General features: G+C 40.4%; 1 protein-coding gene across 1 annotated transcript in view; it reads left to right on the top strand.

Annotated features, from left to right (window-relative positions):
* LOC139152237 (neurogenic locus notch homolog protein 1-like) overlaps nucleotides 1-25,811 on the top strand; it is a 191,826-nt gene that overhangs the window by 66,076 nt on the left and 99,939 nt on the right. The window lies entirely within an intron of this gene.

The raw sequence follows: 25,811 nt of genomic DNA on the forward strand, positions 1-25,811 counted from the left end.
CTACGTTCTTCTTATTAGTATTTTTGTGTCGTTTGAAACTCCAAATGTGACAATGCCATGTTACAAAAATGACTTCTTCGGGTCTACCTTGTTTTAGCGTGCATGAAAAGTCACATGAATGTATGTCTGTAGTACGCTGCATTTTTACGCAGGAATTTCGAATTCCAGGTATGTTGAATTGAACTAGCAGAATAATGTTCATAATCTAAACTAAGAATGCAATTTGTATGCCTCAAAACAAGTCACTGTCATAGATTACAGAACAGGTTGGCCACATGCAATGGATAAGTAGTATACTTTAATCCTCTACAATCAGCACATACACATCTTTCAGTCATTGCAACAATTTGGACTGGATCGTGAAATACCAGATAGCCATGTTTTTGTTCCCTTTGTCCCCAGCATTGTTCACAAATGAAATACCCGATTTCTTCAAAACTGTCACATCACACCCTAGTCAACTACGTAATTTGGTAGCCAGATAGACGTTTCCATTGGCCCATGCAAAACAATATTTTCCCCTTTTTAGTCAATCCCAACTTACTCTATACGTCAAGGAGTGGCAGGGCTCGTTTTCGCAGCAATGCCATGCAGAGCTACTACGGATTGCAGCTACACTGGTCTTCTTTGCATCCAATATCCTGCCCCTGGTCAGTTGAATGAACAATCGCGCTGCTTCTATGCTTTCACAGACTCATCATCACCGAACATAAACATTGGTCACTGGACGCGTACTGAACCCAGGTGAATGTGCCTGACATGATATTGACACTGGCCTGGTGCCTAATTTCCGACATTTGTGCAAGCTAATCTGGACTGTTCCGTTTGACTGTGGCGACCATACTTTCGTGTTTCATATAGGGGAAGTTGGGGAGTTCAAGATTGGAAGAAAACAAACAAACACACAATGCACCTTACTCCAAAGTATGCAACGTAGATTTGGTGCTGTAAAAACACACAGCAAATCAAACAAAGTTGTAAGAAGTAAGACGTCTTGGTTAACATGGTTTATTTTCAAACTGACACGATACAAGTAGTTTCAAATTCGTACAAAAAGTACACCGGGGCAGCATCAATACACAGTGGGCCTACCATTGGATAAATTTACTGTGCTAGGGGGTCATAACGTGGTTCCGGTAACACACAGCCTAGCCCTCGCACGCAGAGAAATGGCTGGTGAAGTGATGTGTGTTGAGGTGTTACATAACTGTGAAAAAAAGGACTGGTACAGTGATGTGTATTGATGTGTTGCTTGACTTTGTAAAATAGGCTGGTACAGTGATGTGTGCTAGGCTAGTACTGGGTTGTGGCAAATAACGCTGTGACAGTGAATGATATGAGAGATCCTAGTACTGAGATGTAAAGTAAATCCCTATAACAGCCCATTATTCACTGCCATTCCACAGGGATATGCGCATCAGTGGCACATGCCTGTGGATCACAGCTATGTCTCTGCAATGTTTGTCAAAACACAACAACAGACAAAGTTTTCACAAACTAGTACAGGGTCTGTCACTCCACAGGGCTGTTACAGGACTTTTTACAACTGTGTACCATGTGTTTGAATGTCACAGGGCCGTGGGGGTTCTCCTGTGTATATTAACCTTGCCGTTTCATAGTTACGTTTGAATTCCCTTTATTTGGCTGTAATGCTTTACGATATTAATATTTGTTATAGTGAGCCTAGGACTAGCTTGTTTAGTCTGACCTTAGTTTCACACTTCTGCAGTTTCCGACGTAAATCAAACACATACTAAAAAGTAGGGTGGTAAGTCCACCGTTTGGACAAAAATCGTCGTGAGTTTACGTGTTCACCAATACAACGGTTCAAAAGAGCAAATGTCGGTACTCTGTCTAGAAGCTCCAGTCTCTGTATACAAGGTTCAAAGGATTCATGTATCAATGACAGTTTTTTGCCGCTCGTTCGCACATCGTATACGATATATTTTTTCAACCCTGTATTGAACTTCACATAGGCCGTGGGTGGTCTAGTGATGTAAAGGGTTGTACTCGTTTCTTATTTTGTTCTTGATCTTTTAAGGATTTTTTTATCGCTCAACATCGAAAACCCCTTTGGTAAACAAATTGAATGTTTAAGAGAAACATACCTCTCTCATGTTGCGGGACAATGGTCCTAGTCAAGTGAAATTGGTCGTAAACTTTGTGTGGTAACGTTTGTTGTAAGATAAGTAATTGATCTTGGATAATCGTATCTAGGTATGTCTGACATGTACAGGGTAGTAGCTAGAACATACAGAGAGCACAATGGTAATGTCATTATGTGGAAATCTATGTGCTGGATATCTCAGACTAGGAAATCACTGCCTTTCAGCCGACCTACCTAGAATGGGTAAATTTTTTGCTGGGTGTGATTGGTGAAATACTGCAGTTACTTACACACTATAATTATCAATTTCTTTTTCTGGCATGGATCACAGGTGAGATATACGGGGTATATACTTAAAGGGACACAGTCACTATCTTTTCACCTTATTTCACTGATATTGATGCAAACGAGCAGTTGCTGATATTGTTCGACTTATTGAAAGATATCCAAAAAAACGGTCAACCATAGACAACTTCCATCGTGTTTGCGTACATTGTTTCGAAAAACCTCTGGTCAGGGGTTAAAACCGGGATGGTTTAACCCCGGAGTTGGCAAGCGTTGACCTGCGATCAGACCATAGTGCTAAGGGACTGGTCAGTTTCGTCGGCCTGGGGGGGCGGTGGATTATTTTTTGCAGACGTCAAAAAGTGACTGACCCCCTCTATTCCAAATTTTGAAAACAGGGTGACCCCCCATTCCAAATTACGAAAACAGGGTGACCCCCCCCCCTCCGCGCGACAACGGTAAAACAAAAGGTGGATATAAATTATATGTATATATATATATATATATATATATATATATATATATATATATATATATATATATATATATATATATATATATATATATTCAACAGTCTATCAGTGTTTTAATCATATTGTTGACATGTCAGTTGTTAGATAGGAATTTCAAAGAGTCAATTTTAAAGTTTGAATACAGTATATTTTGAATGAGCTGTGAATGTATTTCACATTTTCTATGCTTAACCAGATGTCCTGAACTGTTGTACAGAAATGGGCTAATATGGTAATATGACATATAATTTTGAATCGTCATGAAGTCAGCCAGGTTATAAAAGTCAGTTATAAAAGTTAGTATATTCAAGGTTCCCCTTGCAAAGAAAGACACTTACCTATTAACACGATTTGAACTAATTTGAGATAAGTGGATATTTCTTAATTCAAAGCAGATGAGGTTACATTATTGCACATTATATCGACATTACTTCACTATCCAATTATCCCCAATTAGTTCCAATCGTGTTTATTTCGAGTTCAAACGAGAGGTCCGGCGCCGTGGGCGCACAATAGGCAACGTTATAGTGACGTTATTTGTTGGCAAACACTTGGCGGCTTTGTTAAATACTATACAAGTCCTTGGCTTATCAGAGCAATATCAACTATCTTTTACACAATGAGCTTCCGATTATCACCTTTGTCTGAATATCATGAATATTGCGGAAGTGTTGGTTGGCAAGATTCAAGCCAAGCTCTGAACCAGGGTTTGTGGAGTGACCGTGTCTGAACAATCCTCATAGTGCCCTAATCAAAAAGTCTGGCCGACTGTGATGTCTTCGCTAGGTGACTGGGTGCCGTCGTTGTGGGGTAAGCCTAATTCAAGATTCACGATTCACGTTCTGCAGTTTAAGAAAGAAACAGACGCATTTTCACTCAAATTTACTTTATCGATCCATGTATACTTATAAATCACCATTATGACTTCAACAGCGCCTTTCATATGCATTTAGTGCTGGCCTGCGATACGTGTGTTTGCATATTCTACATACAGCGGCCGAGGTTATTACAGTAAAGGACTGGATAGAAGTTACAGACAGGGAGGGCCAGTTACCTCGGATAGGGTTCGTTAAAATCCGAAAGCAGTGACACCCATTTGTAATATCCAAATGACATATGACTGTGACGTGGTGGAAAAGTTGTCCGTAGTATAGATACAGAATAGATGAGCGTGCGAAATATTAGCAATTGTAAGGCAGAAAACTTCAAAAAAGGAAATTAAATGACCAGCAAGTATTTTGAAATACATGTTAAAGAAAGTTAATGAGTCAACACGATTGGAACTAATTTGGGATAATTGGATAGTAATGTTGATTTAATCTGCAAATGTAGGCTCATCTGCTTTTCTTTTCTTCTTTTCTTTTTTTCCAGTACACTTGTTTTTGTGGGAAACTTGTAATATTGCACATTTCAGCTATAAAGCACCTAACGTTTTTGATAATATTGAAGAACTAACGGATTAAATTATCCCAAATTAGTTCCGATCGTGTTCGTGGCTGACCAGTCCCCCGATGAGAACTCTGCTTGCAATTGCCACCATCGAGTCAATGAGTGTGGATGATATAAACAATGCGATGTTGATGTAATCGATGCTGAAATGTCAAGCCCAGTCATCTCAACTGAATATCAGCAATTATCAAACCAGTCACAATGCCGAGGATAATTCCTCAATATGTGAGAGAAAATATTTAGTTTCGATTTGTGAAGGAAGAAACGATTAAGGTTTGAATGCCTTCCAAACGACGTGTGAAGACTTTGAATGTGACAGTATTCATAACTTTTACAGAACCACATACAAAGCGGTTCTTTTCAGGAACAACAATCACGCTGAAAAGAGAACACCGTTTCTTGCGTGTTCATTTTATGTCTCTTATCGAGCTGTATGTTGCTGCATGTGCGTATTTTTAAGTACATAAAGGTGACTTTAATGATAAGTCTGTACACTTTGTTAACTGCGTTCAGCAGGGATCGAGAACTGCGTTCAGCAGGGATCGAGATCGTTCAGGCTGTAATTTGAATTCGAATAATCATGATCGATGGCATGTACTAACATTTAGAACCGAGGTAAAATCTGGTGCCGCCAACTGGCATATGCGGAAAATATGCCCTCCCACTGAATTGTAATGCCAGCTACCCTCCAGTGCCTATGATTTGCCTGCTCCCCGATCCCCACAACAAATCAAACTCCCCACTGCCCTTTCAAACCGTTGATATTCCCCGATTGGCATGAGGCGTGGCACTGTCTTTTCATTAGACATGCGCATGTGACAACCAAGATCAACGCAAAACCGTACAAGCAAAAAACTTTTCCTTCAACCTTTGGACATTGTTCCCCTCTAAGATAGGTGCATAACATACTTAGTCTTCCCTATATATCTATCAACCACGGCATTCCCCTCCCTCTACCTATTTTTACGGTACCCATTGCAATAAATTTTCCGCCAACTGTAAAAAAAATATATTTCTTTCCCGCCCGCTGTAAATATTGGCTTTTCTACCTGCTGATTAGTTTTTAAATTTGCCCGCCCGCTGAAAAACTGAACACGAACATCTCTTTCACGAACAGCTTCCTTGGCTTCACCTGTCAAAATGGACATAATAAACATTTTTAGCTTTTCGTTCATTTATAAGTTGAAAGCCAGTGTAGCAGCAACTTCCGTCCGTCAATATCCGTCAACGCAACTTCCGTCCGTCAATTTTCGGGCATTGTAACGGGTCATATCATAAACTGGTGGGAGTGTTCGTGGTTTGGGTTGAGGTGTGGGAGAACATTATAACTTTGTTGTGCGCATTGTCTGTCGTGTTAATTGTATGTTAGTGCCATGGCGTGATTGTACAGTGGAACTCTGTGAAGCTAATAGGAAAATCTTAATTATATTTCTAAATTTAATGAACAATAAGTATTTGATTTGATTTGATTTGATTTGATTTGATATGTTCTGTCTAATCTACGGTCAACCCGACTAATAAATCGCCGTCTTACGTGGTTGCATATTGCATGTATTTGGAATGGGGTATTGCTATGTTTCGACACAGAGTGCACACATGGGTAACTTTTCGTTTGATACAATAACACATTTCGCTGCAAAATTTACGGTTTCTTCAGTGAACTTTAGCCCCAGCCTTTCATCGGAGCTCCCTAGAGTAACGCTGCAGTTTTCAAGGACGAAGGAGCACCTGCCTACAAACGACTGGGTCAGATGTCAGGGCATGACAATAAATTTACAAAACTGAAAGAGAAAGTTCGATTTTAAAATGTCAATCGGAGTACTGCCATTAACACCAGGAAAGTACAAGGATCAACCTTCTATTCGTGGATATATGCTTGTCAAAAAGTCTTGACATGTAATACGGTAACTCAACCCGCCCTATACAACAATGTTTATTTGTAATACAGCATTACAAGCAGTGACATTCGCTATCATACTCGGTGACTTATTTACTCTTCTTGAATGTTCATTGAGGTTTCAGCAAAGCTGAACAGTAACTAGCATATTTTGAGAAATTGCTGCGAGAGTGGGTTTTACATTTTAACACACTATTTTAACGTATTTTGAATTTATTGAAATTGTAGATAATCATTATAGTTGTCCACAACTGCGTCGTACGACTTCAAAACATTCCCTTCACACCAAGAATTTCCCCTTCTCTCCTCACAATGACATCTCTCCGCTTTCCATCTGCCGACGAAAAAAGTTTCTCACGGCCTTCTTATTGCTACAGAGTCTCGAATGTCATTTTCTTCTCCACATGCCCGCCTGCAAACCGTTCGTATCCCCGAACAGACGATTCGAATATAGGATTTACGGCAGGTCTAGGCCAAATAGGCCCTTTCAAGCTGTTGCCTGAGCAACAGTTTTAAGTCCCACCCTGACTCCCACTCCCACACTCCTAACCCCATCTTACAAAGGAAAATTGTTCGCCCACAAGTTTCTCACTGGCTGATACAAATGAAAGAGCCCGTCTGCCCATCCGCCAAGATGATCATTTACGAATATGATTGCGCGGACTGTATTTGCTGTCCCTGATGACAGCGTACATTTCTGGCTGATATCCTTGAAAACTGGATGTCTGTCAAATACCTACTAGAGTAGTAAAGAAAACGTGGGCAACTGGGATGAAGTAAGAATTTTACACCCCATTTTATTCATTTATCTACATGAAGTGAAGGAAAATTTAACCATCCATGTAACTAAAGTATAACCCTGACCTATATACGAACTCACGCACGCGCAGCAGTGCATTGTCCTGAACTAAGCGGGGAAATTCCCTTCTGAGTCACACACAACATGTTTATACATGTACGGGAAATTCCGTGTGAGTCATCACCATCAAACTAGCCTATATAAAGGAGCTTTTTTTTACCCCCGTTGTCAGACAGTCGCGGAGTCTAGCTGATGTTGAACACGAAGTTAACTAACTTTCATATCCATTCAATCCATAATATCGTAGATATCGCTCCAGCGGCGGACTAAATCCTTCTGTTTTTGAATTTCTAGCGCCTGATGAAATATGTCCTGAATAAGTTCTGACCCCGGAGCCTCCTCGTTCCGAAGGGTTGCGCCTTTTTCTTGTATTTGTGTAAGCAGCTGTTTATATTGCACATAATAATGTTTATATTTCTCTCGTCTCTTTGCTACACCCGTTTTCCCTTGTATTACATCAATAACAACACCTGGTATAGGAGTTAAAGCTAAAAGAACTGGAACTGTCGGAATTGCTGCTATGACAGCAGAACTTACAAGAATTCCCTTAGTCACATTAAGAGCCATATCAATTCGACCCATTAATTTATAACTTCGTCGATATGCAGCACTTGTTCTTTCTATGTAATCAGCCAATTGTTCAACGCTTTCAACAACTGAGATGTGCATTTTTTTTACTGTATATGTAAGGGATGATAAAAAATAATTGTAGTAATATAGAAATACAATATGGCAGAAGGAGGAGAAGAAAATATAGAACTCCAGGATCTCGATGAATTTAAAACTAATTGGAGTGATGATGATGATACTCGTATTGCTGAATCATCCTTATACGAAGAAGAAGAAGAAGTCAGCCCGCATGTGGAACGTTTGATTAACCAGAGAAGACGAATTACAGAGCAAATGGCTGACCATTACTTAGATCAAAAAAATATTACTGATCTGGATAAAACGACAACTAATGCATGCGGATGCTAAGTTTAGGGATGGAGAGTTGTATTTTAAAGAAGCAGGTTGACAACAGATAAAGGAAAGGGTATTTTAGCGCCCTCCTCAATAAAAGGTAAGGGAGCTGCAGAATTTAGAAGAGAAATATTAGGTCTGAAACTAGGTGAGACACTTCCATTGACTGATGAAGAAGTGCATCATTTATTAATAAGGCCGGCCGATAAACTCAAACCCTACGACATTGGACGACTCAGAGATAGAATAACAGAATTACGAGTAAATTTTAGCGATAATGCCGATGAAATACGTACTATCGAAAATAAAATCGAAAAATGGAATAATGAAAACCCTGAGTATAGAGCTATTAATGATGAATTAAAGATTGCGAATATGCGTCTTGGCGAGCTTAACAATGAAAAAGTTAAAATAAGGCTAGAGAAAAGAGAAGTTGAAAAGCAGTTAGAGGATCCTGAAACGAGCACCAAAGGAAAAGGAAAAGCCGAAAAACTACTAGCTGAACTCATAACAAGAGAAGCTAAAGTTGACAATCGAATTGAATACGAACATGGTAAGATCAGTGAGGCACGTGAAAGTCTGGCTACGACTAGGTCTCTTCGTGATGTAATTTCTGATCCAGAATTATCACTGAGACTGAAGCTGACAGAGTTATTTAAACGAAATGGTATAACAATCGCTGCAATACTGACTGCCCTTGGAATGACAATATCAACAATTGCCCTGGCTGTGACTAGAGGAGGAGGAGGGGGAGGAGCGGGAGCAGGGGGAGCGGGAGCAAACGCAGGAGGTTCAGGTCCGCCCAAAGTATATACAAAAGCGAAAGAAATTGTAAAACAATTTGGTGAATGGTTAAAAACCTTGGCCGCAAAAAGTGCTGCTGCAATACCAGGTTTAATCGGTTCCTCGTCAGTTTTCTATTAAAAACAGCAGGATCGGTGGTCGGATTTGTCGGAGAACAGCTATGGATATTTTTAACTGGTTTAACATTAGTAATTATAAATAAAATTATGTATTAATATATGACACTCCCTACGGCATCAACATGTTTGGTGAAAAGAATATTGCAAAGTTTCTTTCTAAAAATAAAGACCTGTTTGGTTTCTCCGTCGAATTGGAATGGTGCAAACTCCGACGAGTAAATCGAACATATACTTCGAGCAAATCCAGGTGTCGACTCAAATCCAGGTGTCCGACTCAAAGATGATAATCTATATCATAACATATTAGCTTTCGTGAAGGAATGTCAAAAGACTAACTTCTTTAAGCGACTAGAATTCATAGCTGTATTCCAGGATACTGAGGATGACCAAGAGGCTCATCATCTCCAAGAATATTGGGTTCTTCGATTGATTCGCGACACAGGCAATCGATTTATCTTTCAGTCAGACGGAAATATTTACGTAAAGATGTGATTTTTTTTCTTCTAAGTATTATATACACGAAGTGAAATGTAAGATGTGATTATTTTCTTTTTTTCTTCTACTATATACATTACACGAAAAATGGGGTACGATAGAACATTATCACCGACTTTCACCAACCGAATACCGAATGGAACGAAGTCAGAAAGAACTCATCACGTGATTGCTCATAATCCAAGTGAGGCAGATCCAGGCCAGACACTTATCATACGATGTCCGAAGTTAGAAAGCGGAGTACTCTTAGTTCCAGATACTTTCGACCTGGTTTTTGATCTCGAAGTAATGGAGGTGGAACTACCCGTGTAGTACAAAATGTTGCAAAAAATTTGGTGGAGCGTATGAAACTCACATTTGAGGGTCAGACACTTTTCGATTTGAATAAATATAACCTTATTGAATGTTATCGCGATCTCTTCAAACATAAAAAGGAGAGAACGAACATGACACTGTACGGAATTCAGAACGAAAATCTAAGAAAATTAAGAAGCGGTTCGACCGATGCAGATGCACGCCGTCGTGGGCGATAAGTTACTTTTCGACACATATAAAACAAAATATGCTATTCGTCTCACTCACCCCCTCATAACAGGTCATGGAGTTGCATATCCAAAAGCGTTAGGGAGTCATATTGAATGGGAAATTACGTTGGCACCCGCCCCCCAATACTTGTCAGTAATCAGTTTATTACAACCAATTATAAATTAAAAAACATTCAAATGGATACGAGACAATTTCTGACCCCGATCTCGCGAGGTCAACTGCTGGTTATTACAACGGTGGAAAAAGTTACCTTTACGAGCATATACATTATTTTAGAACAATCCCATTCAAAGAATCGGACACGGTTATCAATGAAAATATAAATGTACCACGACGTAGCATTAGAGGTATCGCTATACTCTTCACTAAAATCAGAATCAGTCAGAACTGAACAGTGAACTTTTCTTTAACCCCTCCATTGAATCTGTGTCTGTATCAATCGAAGGCATTGCAAATAAAGTGTACGCTCAGAAGATGATACCAAGACAATTTTGGCGAGAGGTGCGACGGTATTTTGCTGAAGATAAAGATTGGTGTGAAATTGATATAGATGAGGCCGATTATTTGAAGAATAAATTCTGTCTGTTTATCGATCTGCGTAGTTTTAAAGATATTGAGTTTCATGGAAATGGTTTAAAAGTAATGAACACAAAGGACGGAATTCAACTTGAGATCCTGAAGAAAGATACCGCGTGGGGTGGCGATGACGCTCACAATGATAATATATTTGCCCACATTTATGTTATCAGTGATGCCCTGGTCTCTATTGAAAATAGTAGATTAATGTCTTTACAATATTAACCATGACCCGTCGTCCGTCCTATCGGCCATGTTTCTGCCAACCATTCGCCCGTGTCTGGATTGTATAACTGCACACGTTTGATATCATTTGGCGCCATCATGATTTTACTACGCTTTTCACTCGGATTTCTCCAGCCTTTTTCCGTACAAACTGTACAAATTGTGCCGGCTCCGGCTTCTTCCCAGTTTCAAATAGATCTTTATAATCTTCAAAGTTCAAATGTTTTCTAACACAAACATCTTTCACCCCTTTATTTTTTTTCGTCTCCGAAGTTGGAGTTCGAAAAGCATACACTTTCGAGCGTATGCCGACAAAATCAAGAATAGGTTCACCATTCAACTCATCTTTAAATTTACCTATCACTTTTTTATTAATCTTCGGAAAGTTGGGCCCCATGGCACCACTCATCCCACTAGTATCATATATAGACTTCTCACCATTCTTTTCAACATCTTCTCGGACTATATCATTGAAAGTTACGTCCGGGTCCGGGGAGGGTATTGGTACACTGTAAACAAAACTGTCAGTATCCATGTAGGCTAATCGTATTCCAGGGAACTGGCCCGAAGTAATTGTAATGCGTCTCATACATAAGCAGCTTAGAAAGTTCCAGTACTGCGGCGCCGATGAAAACTGGTTTTACATATCTATGCTCATCCGTTTTCAGTTCCAGTAGGGCACTGTCGCAGGAATCGCCATCCTCTTCGGAAGTTATGAAAGTTATATGTTTCATCTTTGGATTATACTTCTGAATCTTTTTACGTCCACTATCCGTGCCGTTCCAGTCCGAAACAAATTTAAAGTCTCTGTACTTTCGAACATCTTCTATTGTCTTACCGAACATTGCATTATTCATCAGCTTATAGAAATTCTTTTCGAAATCTGTCCTCCCCTTTGCCCTCATTTTAGTGTTAAAGTCAATATATTTCGCGAGACATGGAGCTTCATCGAAAGCAAGCACCCGATAAATCTTTTTCAATCTCATTCCCATCCGAAGATAGAATTCCAGCAACTTGTAGTGTAAGACGTATCTCTCTCTATCCATCACACTTGTAATCAGTCGACCGCCCTGCCTCGGAAATTCATAGTGATGCGGTGCTAATGGCAAATCGCTGTGTTCTTCATGTAATTCGGCTGGGTATTCTAAGTCTACTTCTAGAAAACTTGGTGGAAAGGTGGAACCAGGTCCCCACGCTCCGGACTCCGCCCCCGCTCCGCCGCTCCCCCCTCTTCCCATTCCTCCCACTCTTCCATCGTCATCCAATGAAGTCCGCCCGTAGGCATTGCCTGACTCATTGCCCAGCCGTAGAGATTGTTTGCATCGAGATATTTTATTTCGGTCACCGGCTTCTCTGGATCGTAATTCCCGTAAGCAGGATGATTTGTCTGTAAATAATGAATATTACACTGGCTGATACCGCCTCGAATCCCCGTCTGTACGAAAGTCATCTGCTCAGCATCTTGAATGAGCCCAAACTATTACCGTGTAAAGTAACATAGCATCCCATGTCAAGCCAGGCGCTGACATATAGTGGGCTGGATCTAACTTATATGCTTCTAAACATGTGTCACGAAAATTTTCAAATATATTTGCAAGAAGTAGAACGTCAGTCTCACAATAGAATTCCATATAATCACGAATCGTCTTACATCCAACTTCGTCCCATACTCGCAAAGCATGTTCGTAATCAGACTCTGAAATCCCCTCTTCCGTCAATTCGCTATAAAATTCCCCCCTCTCCGGGAGCTCCCCCTCTCCCAGTCTGTCAACCGAGTCTAAATATTCGTAGGGGAAGAAACCTTTCGCCCTTTGAATGTCCGGGTACGAAAGTGGGGCCGCCGTCCACCCATCCTCCGGCACAGTTTTTGCCAACTTCGCCAATGACCCCATCATCAGCTGAGCACTGTCCATAAACTTTATAGAAAAGAAACGTCTCTTTATCTCCCTCTTCCCTCCGGCAACAACAATTGAGGCGTGAAAAATAAATGTTTTCGAGAGACCCATAATTCCTCCATTGCTCGTCTTAGCTATGATTTTAGGCTCTGGTCCGGAACCCCCATCATCTCCTTCGGTAACGATTTCATGTAATTCTTTCAAAATAAAAGAACCATCGTATCCCTTGAGGTTGTGAAAGTAGATAGGAATGGTTCTCGACGGCCGGCATCCTTCGCAATAGAAGGTCGCCTCCTCCTTCACTACTCGGTATCCTGCCGGCTCTCCACATGCAATACAGACTGGATCACATCCGTCGCGCCGGTAATTAGAAGGATCCTCATCGGTATTATTTTCCAATAATACGATTTAGAATAATACTCGGCCCGTTCTTTCATATCCTTTAGAAAGTCTGTAACACAGGAGAGACCTGTGAATGTTCTTTTACCATAAACAGTGGGTCGGCCCGGGCCTCGTTCCGAAGGTCCCCACCCCCGTTCCACCATAACATACGAAAGACAAATTGGAATGTGCCGGCCGGTCCCCTTCTCAATAATTGCCTCAGTATCTGCATAGACGACGTAGGGAGAAGGAACCTTCTTCCGATGTCCTTCAAATTGACACACTTCCTTAGGAAAATCTGGCTGGGCAGTGTCTGTTCCACAGTATACCTGATGTTTTTCTAATTCTTCTGTTGACTTAAAACCTCTTTTACAAACCATACAAATACACTTCCGTCTGCGCTCATTCTTTCGATTAGTACGAGAATTACGAAGGCGATTTTCCGCAGTAATTGGTACGAAGTGAGAACGGCCGCCGTCTTCACCAACTATCAGTAAGATATTTGCTATTTGATTCCTATCGGCTTCACCTTCGGAATGGGCACTATATAACACAGTTATGTCGGACGGGGGAGCGGGATCATTTTCGTAGATCTGAAATACTTGAAGTTTGATGCCTGGATTTTGCTGCTCGAAGCGCCTGAATACAGTCAGATCGGCGGGCGTAGGAAAGGGAATACCTTCCCAACAGTAGTCAGCCATAAATGGGGCGTACGTATTCCATTTTCTCCTTACCTGACCACATTTCTTTTCACGAAACTCGGGGTCGGCCAACTTTAAACTTGCTACGATGGCGTATTGAAAACAGTTCTCGCTGCCCCAAGGTAGACACCAGATCGCTAACACAATGCTTATTTTTTAACCATCCGGGAAGTTGGACTGCGCCAGCCCCAGCCCCGAGTAAAACTTCTACTAGAATTACTTCAAAATTAAGTATCTCCTCGAGAACGAGACCAGAACCCTCAACATTTTCAATTGTATCAAGCATACGATCGTAGCGATCTATTAATTGTTGCCCCACATCCGATCCCGATCCTCTTACATCTTTTGTGTATGTATCATTTAATTTAACATACAATGAACGCGGTTGTGTATTACCAGTTTTCGGATCCGATAATTTGACTTCCATTTCGGTATAAACAGAGTACATCTTTCGTTCCGAATGGACCATACCTTCAATATCCACCAGCTCCCCGATATCCTTGACTCGCTTGACTTCAGGAAATTCTTTTCGTAAAACTGCTCCCTTGAATGCTGTATGTAATCGACGGGCCATAATAATCTTTATGATATATACTATCCTAAAAATTTTTTAAAATGAAAAATAATTATTCTATGATAGGTCATCAAAATCCACTATAATATTTTGGCAGCATTTATTTGTTTATATATCTCGCCTAATCTTTCTAAGTCGACTAGTTCTTCCGCATCTTGAATTTCTGGTTTATTAGGCGCAGCACAAAATATTAATCTCTCAACAGTGAAAGAAAGAGCACGCTTACTTAAGCGCGGTTTAAATGCTAAGAATTCTATCTTACTACCTTTTCGGATATTACGAGGTACAATAGCAGGATTTTCTCGGACTGGTAGTAACGGACTCACTGTTTTAAAACCGCAGTCAATTTCTTGAACCATATCAATACATGTAGCGAAATCGTGACCCCTCTCCCTCTCCCTCTTTTAAACTGAAATTTAAAATACGCCACTGGCTGAGGCCCCTCGCTCCCTCGCTTCTGATACACTTTAGATGGATTGTAAAATCCAGTAGTATTCTTGGAGTGAGCGGCCAGGCTTGCAGCATAACTTTTAGCAGTAGATGCATCGAAACTTTCACCTAGGGTACGGAATATTATTAAATCAGTAAACTTTTGAAGACTCGGTTGCCAACGGACACACACCCCATCACATGTAGCTGGATCACCTCCCGAACCATATTTAGGTCCGATGTTGAAAACTACTTCTAGCTCACTGTCTACGTATATGAAAGGATCTACATATTCACCAAATACTAATTTGCCTCCATCATCAATTTGATGTTTTCTCCGGTTTCAAGTATTTTTATTGCATCTGAAATAGAAAGGATTGTCATTGTCTTATCGTATATATCTTAATAAAAAATAATTTAAAAAAATTTTTTCTATGATATAGTATCCTAAAATGTCATACATATTCATAAATGGACCAACTGGAAGTGGTAAGAGTTACGATGCAGTAAATTTGGATCCGTATCACGTACCAGAATTTGACACTAGTTTTTCCAGCGAACTAGTTTTTCCAGCAACATTGCCGACTTTTATAATGGGCGCCCACGTTTCGATTGCCGATTTTCAGAACCAGTTTATAGAACATACGCTTAGTTTACAATGTCAGGCTGGGAGGAGGAGGGAGGTTTCCCTCCCTTCAGAACAATACATTATTTGTGACTCTTCCATAATTCAACATCTGACTTTTTCTCGAATCCGGGGCGTTTCCACGGAGTGGGAAGAAAAAAAGATTGTTTCTAGAGCATTTGACCATTTACCCAGTTTCATTATCATATTCAAAGATATGCCTTGGGATTATTGCAGGCGGAATGTGTTGACTCGAGCCAGGTCGTACGAAATAGCCGCCTTAGAAGAACTAGAAGAGATTCACAATAAGTTCAAACAGACTTTCTTAGAAATTGCCACGACTACAGACTTCCATGTTTGGTAATTCGGAACGCTCTTACCCCCCTCGTTCTCAAGAATATACTTAATCCAACAATTGATACCGAGACAGTCGGACCAGTAGAATATCCACGAGCTTTTGACTTTGGAATTGCATGGAGCGGCGGCAGCCAGGGATTTTTAATAGACGGTTTCAAGGAGGATGAACTTGAAAAAGCGTACTTCCCACCTAGTCAAGAACAACTAGAACAACCTCGAGTCTCACTAAAGAACCTACACAAACTTCTTAACGCTTGTGAATCTGTGTGTGCTTATAATGCTTCGTTTGACCTACGAGCACTTGACATTATGAAAAGGGGGACTTTGAAGTTACTTGTCTATGGCTTATGTCAGTTGTGTACATTATACTTCAACCAGAACTTATCGATAAAGCTGAACAAGGGGGACTCGAAAGAACGGACTGTGGTAACATGAGAAGTCGTTTTGAAGATCTTGCAAACTTAATATGTTCAGGAACTGAGGGGGTACCACCTCATCCACATACGGCCGAAAAAGATGCAGTAAGTGAACATTACTTACGACAGTACATGATAATACTTGGCCAGGTGGGGGGTGGAAGTGGGGTGGTAAACTGACACTTTCGGCTTTCAAGAAATTAAGACTTTTTCCATGGTACTTATTGAATAACTTTCGTAAATACTTACGTTAGTACTTACGTAGTACTTGACAAGTACCATGGACAGGAACTTACGAAGTACTTACGTAGTACCAGCACAGGAACTTACGAAGTACTTACGTAGTACTAATAACATTTTCCTCCGGCTCCCAACTATTGAAACTTTCTGGATAACCTTTCCATTTTATCAGATAATATTTCTTTCCTCTAATTTTTTTTCGTCTTCAAAATTCGTTCTACTCTGTACAGCTCGTCGGCTCCCCGGGCGCTCTGAAGTTCATCAGAATAGAAAGTGCCGAGTATTTCCTCTCCATTCAGATCTTTTATTTTGTAAACTGGTGGTGTTCCCAAGCCAGCTGCGTACACAACTTTTGAAACTACGAAAATCTCCTCTGTCCAATTTGGCAAATATCCTTTCTTAAAAGTGGTCTTGTATTTTGTAATTCGGACCCGTTCTCCCGGCTTGAATTCAGGGTTGGCTCCCCCGGCTGCCAACTCAGGACCGAATAGTGTATAAAATGCCTGCCAATCGTTCTCCTCTGTTACGTCCCTGGGTTTCATTTTGATACTTCCGTGAACGGTGTTATTGTAATTCTCGAGAAGGTGGGGTAGAATAGAAAGCCATTCACGTGTCTGTCTGTATGTAAAGTATTTCCACATCATCGTCTTGAGGGTCCGATTAAAACGTTCAATGACGCTAGCTTTTTTGTCACTGTAGGTGTGAAACCAATGAATGCCTGACTCCTGGAGCCACCCCTGCATTTTCTGATTAGTAAATTCCCGCCCCTCATCTGTCTGAAGTTTGTCGGGTCTTCTCCCAGATTTCTTATCACATCTTGTAGTGCCTTCAGAGTGTCATCGGCCGTTTTTGACTGTATTGGCCTAGCCCAGGCATATTTACTGAGTACATCGATTACTGTTAGCATGTATCGAATGTTATGATTCTCTTTTGCGAATGCTGCAGGGAATTCCACAAGGTCTGCTTGCCACTGTGGAGTCTATCGATGTTACAAAAACGCGTCGGCCGCCCGTAGCATGAGAACGAGGTACCGGTTTATGTAGATTATAAGTTAGCTGAGTTTTTAACCACTCCTGCACCTCTTTCTTGGTCACTTTCAGTCCGCTGGCCCGTGCTGCGTCATACAATTTTTGTACACCTCCAAAACCAGTTTTCGGGTTGTAATATAATTCTCTAAGAGTACCTTCAGCTTCCATAATTGTTATATTATACGAATAATTTTATGTCGTACGGATTCCGTAAACGAAATACTAGTTTACTGAATGGCCTACTTTTCAATTGCTTGATTAGGCCCCACGGCTTCCTGTTCTGACACCTCCATTCCATATTCTTTTATAATAGTTTTGTTGTCTATCTTGTTCGGTGTGTAAAATAGTACTAACATCTGTATGTTTTCCCTGAATGGTTTACTAATACTAGTATATTGTTGAGTCAGAACCCAGACAGATAATCCGTCATGTCTTGCGCTGAAACCAAGTTGGACTAAAACGTTACTGCGCTTCTTCATATCTTTGGACGAGGCGCAGTCATCGAGGATTATTAAAGTGTTCGTTCCAGCCCATTCTTTATGCACGTAGGTTAATGTATCATCCACTGCATCGAGTCCGACTGGAAATATAAACACATTATCATCGGTGAAAATGAATCTTCTATTATACGCTTTATTATTCATGAATGTTGGGCAAATGAATATCACATATTCGAATTTCCTTAAGTACGGACCGGTGAGGAGGTCCAACATAAATTCTGTTTTGCCAGAATATGTCGGTCCAGTTATAATCATGTTGAATGGTGGGGTTACGTATATTGACATTTCCTCTGGATCTATATACTGTAAATTAATGAATCTCTTCTAGTTCTTTTAAGTTACTGGTTCGAGTTAGATGAAACCCAGTCACATCGACAGCATCTGAATGAACTATATAGTTAGTGACTTTATTCCAGTACCTACAATAGTAATGAATATTGCTAAAGATAACAAACCAATTTTACCATATTCGTGAATAGGGTCTGCAGATGCTGCCCGTTCTGGGGAGGGAGGGGAGGGAGGCCCCCGAGTCGTGTCATTGTGAGGTGACTCTCCGGGCTCGTCCTGCCACTTCACAGGATCCCTCCCCTCCTCCCCTCCTTCCATCTCATGTATAGCACTTTCTCGAACTTCCGTGTTTATATCACCGTTCACCCCGAAGGACATAGATTCTGTTGCGTATTGCAATTCATTATTATAACCTGAGATTGCCGGGCCCGAAAGAATGACCATCTCAGACGGCAAGAGAAGTAAATTTGGTGAGACTGCCATATCAAGTTTGACACCAGTATTCATTATTGTGTCTTGATATCGCCGATAACTAATTACTTTGTCTGTATTACGAATTTCATCTTCGAGGAGAACGCCGAATTCTTTTCGGACTTGCTCTGCACTGCCAGTATCACCCACTATGGTACTACGAATATTGCTTGTGCGCCAAGTATGCAATATACGTAGGCTTCAAGGCTTTCATTGAGGCGAGCGAGACCGGCCTTTGTTAGTCCCGAGTCTCCTGTCAGAGGAATGAAACTATTATATTGTCCCTCCGATCCATCATTTCGGAAGAAATAGTAGTGCGGTCGTTCTTTGTCGGACAGTACATGTTTTTTCTTTCCAAAAATGGTATGTGTATAGAAAACGCCTCCGTCGGCGGAGAGGAAAAAGTCATGACCGTTGTATATCGCTTTTGGCTGTCGAACGGGACCACGATTAGTGTAATATTCATAACCATAACCAAGACCTTTATTTTGACCTTTTCGATAACGAAAGTCGGACTTCGTTGGACTTATATTTCCAAATTCTGTACATAGAAGTTCATATTGGACGAGATTGTACGGATTGTCGCCCGCTTTGAAGGTGGGGGTATCGTCTGGAAGTGCAACGCCCATTTCGTGAAGGATCCGACGTATTGTAAAGTATACATGGAAACGGCAGAATGATCGTATTTGCGGAGGAAATTTCTTATCGAAGAGATGGGTGAATGATATACCACAACCAGTAGTGCTGCACCATACAGCGAAATTCAGTTGCTGGTCCCAATATTTCATATGCGGGCTGCCCAGCCAGACATTACTTTCTTTTGCTGTTCTATGAGTGATTACATTATCTTTGAACACATCCCGTGGATGAAAAGTAAATTTATCTGTCGGCGTTACATATATTTCTAAGTCCATGAGAATAGGTTTTACTCCCCCGTTCGGTTTGGTAGGAATATCAGCATGCTGTACTGTCGGTACGCTCGTCTTATTCAATTGAAAAGCAACTGGGAATAGGTCTGTACTCATTATTCGTGTTTCTATATACATATAGATTTAAATGGAGGAGAATTTTCCCGGAATCCCTGTCGGAATCGTTCCGTTAGGGTTACTAACATTCCAGACTATGTTAATACTTTATTTCGGATTCAGGTTTAAACGAATTTTTTATTTTTTACTAAGAATAGATAACATACTGCAAACAATGGAGAATTTAATAAAGTCATCGGCAGCGGCAAATATGGCAGCGCATTCCGAAGGGGCTTCGGCACCTTCGGCGCCTTCGGACGCTCAATCCATAATAGAGACAAAACGTGAAAAAATACTCTGTGTCATCGCAAGTGGTCAAAGTAAGTTATTTTTTGGTAAGGAGTTTACAGTTAGAGAAGTGGAAACGTGGAAAGATGAATTCATAACACGAGCCTTTAAAGTCTATGAAGCGAAATACAGTTCTCTTATAAGTGATACCATCACTCAAAGTTTCATAGATCTAGGAGCCCGTGCAATAAGTCAGGTAGTTCCAATCGATGATCGAGATAACTATGCCACTGATCTTAAAAAGGATTTTATACTAAACAGTGAAATAAAACGATTATCAGGACGGATAGCGTACACGTGGGGCCCCTGATTGCTCTAATTTCCACCGGTTTAATTACGGGTAAACATTTAAATTTTAAAAAAATCGGTTTTAATATAGTACCTGAAATAAATGGATTCAACTTCGCCGACTCAGCAAACGCTTCCGCCAGGGACTCCGTCAGAAGCCCCGCCGACGACCCCCACACCGCAAACGGAAACGACTCCGACACAGCGCAACATAGAGAAAGTGACGTTACCGACGAAGCATCCAGGGAGAGTTGCTGCGGGCAAGAAATTAGCGGAATGGAACAGGCAAAACAGGGAGAAGAAACTAAAAGCAATGGAGGGGAATGATAGCGATGCGGTAGCGACTGAAGCAGACCTACCGCCTACAATGAAAGAACAGTGTGATAGCTCACGCTGGTATAATAAATGTTATCTTGTTTTAGGAATTGTGGGAGTTTCATTGACTGCATTAGGGCTATATTGGGGGCGTGCTCGGCATACCCCCTGTCCTCCCCGGAAAGATGAACCGCTTCAGAAAGCGAAAAAAACAGAGCCCGTAGCGGCTCCCTCCAGAACAGTTCCGACAGGGGTTCCGAGGGGAGGGGAGGGGGAGGGGGAGGGGGAGGGGGGACCCAGCTCCTCTACATTGTATGAGATGGATTAACTCCCCATATTTTTTTATTTTTTATTTTATATACTAGTCAGCAATCATGGATATTAAAACAGTTGTAAACACAATGTACGATGGTATTGTAATCGCAGGACTTGCGATGGGATATCTTATGATCTCCAGCAAATTTCTAAAAATTGATATGGGCGATCCAAGTCGTCCAAATTTGACTCGATTGGCAAATTAGGCGGTGCTACTGCTGCTGCGGTTGCGACCAAAGATCTCCTTGAACAGAAAAATATTATTCCTGCAGAACCTTATACTTCGTAATGGGCACCTTCGGAATATTATTCATCAAAAATTATACTTAGTAATATATACAACGTACAACGATGATCATTTGGATTGAAAGTCAAACAGGTGAACCTGTTACTGTTAATTTTTACCCTTGTATTGACACGACACAGTTTACGAAGATAAGACTGCTAGAGTGCGGACTATATAATTCATGGCATAACATAACATCGACGAATAATGTAATAAAATATCAAGAAGGTGACCAACCGAAGAAGACTAAATCAATACGTCCAGGTAACTACAATATCGATACGTTAAACAAAGCAATCGGGTTGAAGCAAAAAATTAATTTGAAAAACATCTGCCGACAAACCACGTTCTTCTAACTTTGGCTAAAGATGTTAAAGTTTATTTCAATGCTACAGGTAGCTTCGCCAACGTAGTCGGTTTTCAGATAAACCTGAGGACAACCCAGTTATAAAAGTACTATGAGTCCGAAGAAAGTGGATTTCTTAACAGTCACTAAATATATAGTTCATTCAGATGTAGTCGATGTTACTGGAAATTATGTTTCATTTGGTTCGGGTGAATACATACAGGGGAAAGTATCGAACTGTTTACAAATACTTCCCATCCGGGATACGAGAGAAATAAGTGAAAAGGTTACTTACGATTTTAAAAACGGAGCAATTTCTATGCCATTGAGAAAAGGGGGAGATTACATGAATTCAATGCGTATCTGGATAACGGATCAGGATGGAAACATGATCGATTTCAATAACTGGCCAATTAGCTTTTGTATTGAATTATTGTAGTCGTTCCGCCTACCGGTGTAACATAAACCATCCCACGACCAATCCTCCAGCAATATAAATCATTTCATATTTCTTTTGCTCAGGACTGGGCTGATAATAATCTGAGAATTGAACTTCTTTGCCTGACGTAGAGTTGCTTTGCACCGCTTCTGCTTCTTCCAGGATTTCTGCATCTGTATCTCTTAATTCTGCCGCAGCATGTGCGTCCTTTGCCTGATTTTCTCTTTCCCAGTCAGCCTGTAGTATCTTTTTTCTGACCAGACGTTGCGATCATGTTCAAATTTTTCTAATGCTTTATCATGTCGGACCTTCTCTTCAATAAGAGCATCACCATTACCGGAAAGCTTTTGTCCGATAATATTTCCTCCTGTGAATGCCGTTGCATTTAATACAGCACCGAGAACTGTCATTCCTATAGCTGAAGCCACGGTTGTGTATATTACAAGGTATTATTTTAATTTTCACTGTATATAGGTCCCTACGGAGTATGTCTGATCCAAGTGGCTTCGGTCTAGGTACAATTCGTATGCAAAATCTTGAGCTCGAAGATCTGAGTGATGTTAAAGTTAACAATAATACTAAGATGGCTGCTAATCATAATAAGGATTACGTCCTTCGTTATAAAGACCGCGAAAAATATTTCGTTTTAGCCAATGCCGCGGTGCAATCCCACGAGCATGCTGTAGAATTTTCCGAACTAAAGACATTGATGAAACTGTAATTGACGCCACAAAGGCTTCGAATGATCCTACTCCTTTTGCTCTGACATGGGATTCGGCTAGTCAGAAATTCATGCCTTATAATGTGCCGCGTAACATCTTAGATATATTGGGTAGTGAAATTGCAGGAGGTGTTGCTGAACCACCAGGAACTCCGAATGTGATTTATTTTGATAGCAATGTAAACAAATATAAATTGTTAGATTTTCGTAGTTGGCTTACTCCTACAAATCCATACATTGCACTTCTTGGTATACCAATTCATCTTAAAATTAGTCCTCTTAATACAATAATGAAGGCAGATAATACATTAAGAAGGTGGATAAACGAGGGGGAGAATTATTGCTCGTATACAGCTAGCGGAGTTCCAGTTAGATTATTTTGGGACACAACTTTAAAGAAACTGGGTCTTAAAAGTGTCGGTGATGAGGCAGCTGAATTAACTTTACAGACAGTAAATCAACAGATGACTGATAATATGAAAATACTTCAACATGGTACAGTTCTCATTAGATGTGTAAAGTTAGCTACTGGAGATGAATTTGACGATTTGGTTGGATATTATGCTATGAAAACAGATAACAGAACAACTTGTGATATTATCATAAGTATCGATAAAGATCGGGGAGGGGAAATGAGTATTGAATGTTTTGTTGGGGGAATAGAATAGAGAACGACTTAGGAACTACATTTGTACGTAGAGATAAAAGAGTGAACACTTTAGATATCAGTACCATTCATCTGAAACGTCTCATATTATTTGAAGTAATGGTCTTCCGTCACATTTTAAGTTCAGAGGAAATTACTAAAATTTTATCTATCAGGTGAACAAGTTCGCCCCGATAGGAACTCCGAGTTCAAAAAAAAAACCTACCGGAAATTCAGACCTCAGTCATGCAGTAGGAAAAAATTCACATCAGCTAGACTCCGCGACTGACTGACAACGGGGGTAAAAATAAAACTCCTTTATATAGGCTAGTTTGATGGTGATGACTCACACGGAATTTCCCGTACATGTTTATACATGTTGTGTGTGACTCAGAAGGGAATTTCCCTGCTTAGTTCAGGACAATGCACTGCTGCGCGTGCGTGAGTTCGTATATAGGTCAGGGTTATACTTTAGTTACATGGATGGTTAATTTTCCTTCGCTTCATGTAGATAAATGAATAAAATGGGGTGTAAAATTCTTACTTCATCCCAGTTGCCCACGTTTTCTTTACTACCTACTAGTAGTTTCTGTAAGGACGTTCTGTCTTGTTCAACATCGGAAGTAGTGCTGGCGCTGTTGATAGAACTCAAACTACTACAACATCTCGCTTTTTTTAGCTCCTCTCGCGCAAACGCAACTGTTACTTGCTGTGTGCCATCGCGTTCAGCGTGTTCCCACACTCAACTCGATAGTCTGCCATAGTATATTGCTTCAATTTACTCAGTTTTGATATTTGTATACAAACAGATATCTATTCTCCAGATTTAGGGGAGGTCTAGGCGCATCCATGTTTGCACCTCATGTCACAATGAAAAGCTTTCATGTTGGACTATGTCATGCTGGCTCACAAGATTTTTACTGATTTATATGATATACATGAAGCTAAAAAGATACCATTTTACACTGTTCGTAGATCCAAGTTACGGGTATAATAGGACGATAATATATAGGAGTCTACAATTGGATTGTTTATTTTTTTACGAACATTATCATTTATGTCAGCGATAAAATCGTTGTGTAATAATACATCGGCCTGTAGCTACTTTCGCTTTGCTCGCCCACTCTTTATCATTTGTTTGCGAGAAATATCAAAGTTTTTTTTTTCTGTCTGCTTTTCCACTTGAGTTAGTCTTAGTAGGTTATCGCTTGCATTGTTTGGCTAGGCCCCGTCCCGAGCACGGTAATCCATTCCGGATCGATAACCTGTACAGTGTTTGCCATTTTGATCATTGTGTGCGCGCGATATATGTTTGTACTCCGCAGCCACACTTACAGTTAAGGTACTACGTACCCAAAAATTGAAAGTCTTAGATTTTGCTCATAAAAAAAACATAAAACCAGTCGCTTCGTGAATCAGGAACAGAATTCAGGGGGCACTATGCAAAATTTGGTACTAGAAAAAAATGACCTAAGATTTACCGACAATTTAAATTCAAAATGGTTTCCATCACTGTATTAACTCTATGGGAAAAATGAAATTTTGATTTTCACAAAAATATTCTGACGAAAACTTTATTAACTCCATGAGCCTCCACAAGTGATAGATCAAAGAAATAATTGTAAAAGTATGAGAGTCCGAATTCGTGTTGCCGAGGCGCATTCTACCTCTACAACCTTATAAGTGACATTCTGACTGCTGTAATATGAGATCAAGGGTCCGTTTAATCATATAGTACACCAATTTGGCATATCTCAGAACTAAGCCACCCACTTTTCAATGCTCTAGGAAACGTGCCACCATTGAAGGCTCACAATTGCTGTTATTTCCAACTCGAGTTTTTTGCAGCAAATTCCTGTGTACGTGATTTTCATCGTAATATGGTTGCTACTGACTGTGCATTGTGTACAGTATACTGAAATGACTTTAGGAAAACATCAGAATTAAGCCGTATTCTTTCTCGACCTCTGTTTGGGGTCAAATGTCAATGAGCCGGTTGAGTTAAGGCGGTGAACATTTTTAACCAATATAATGGCGGCCATTTTGAATTTATGACGTCATCGATCCTTTCCGGAGGCCGAAATTTTTCGCAGAAGCTAATTTTGATCTACACATATATGCGAACATCTGTAGCGAATTTGGCATTTTTGTCATCCGTGTAACGATCTTGCTGTTTTTCGTTGCTAAACTACCTGACTTACTTTTTTAATACTTTCGATTTCATTTCTTTGTTTTTGTGGATTTGAAATTGAAGGAACCGCTAACGTGCACGGTGGTAAGAGCAATGGAATCTAATTCAACAGTAGCTGTCGTCCTCTATGGCCCCAAATAAATATATTCTACGTGATGTGCATCATGAATGCATCAATAAATGCATAGAGACTGAAAACTTACAGAAAC

This window comes from Ptychodera flava, chromosome 15 (genome assembly GCF_041260155.1).
Source record: "Ptychodera flava strain L36383 chromosome 15, AS_Pfla_20210202, whole genome shotgun sequence".
Lineage (NCBI taxonomy): Eukaryota > Metazoa > Hemichordata > Enteropneusta > Ptychoderidae > Ptychodera > Ptychodera flava.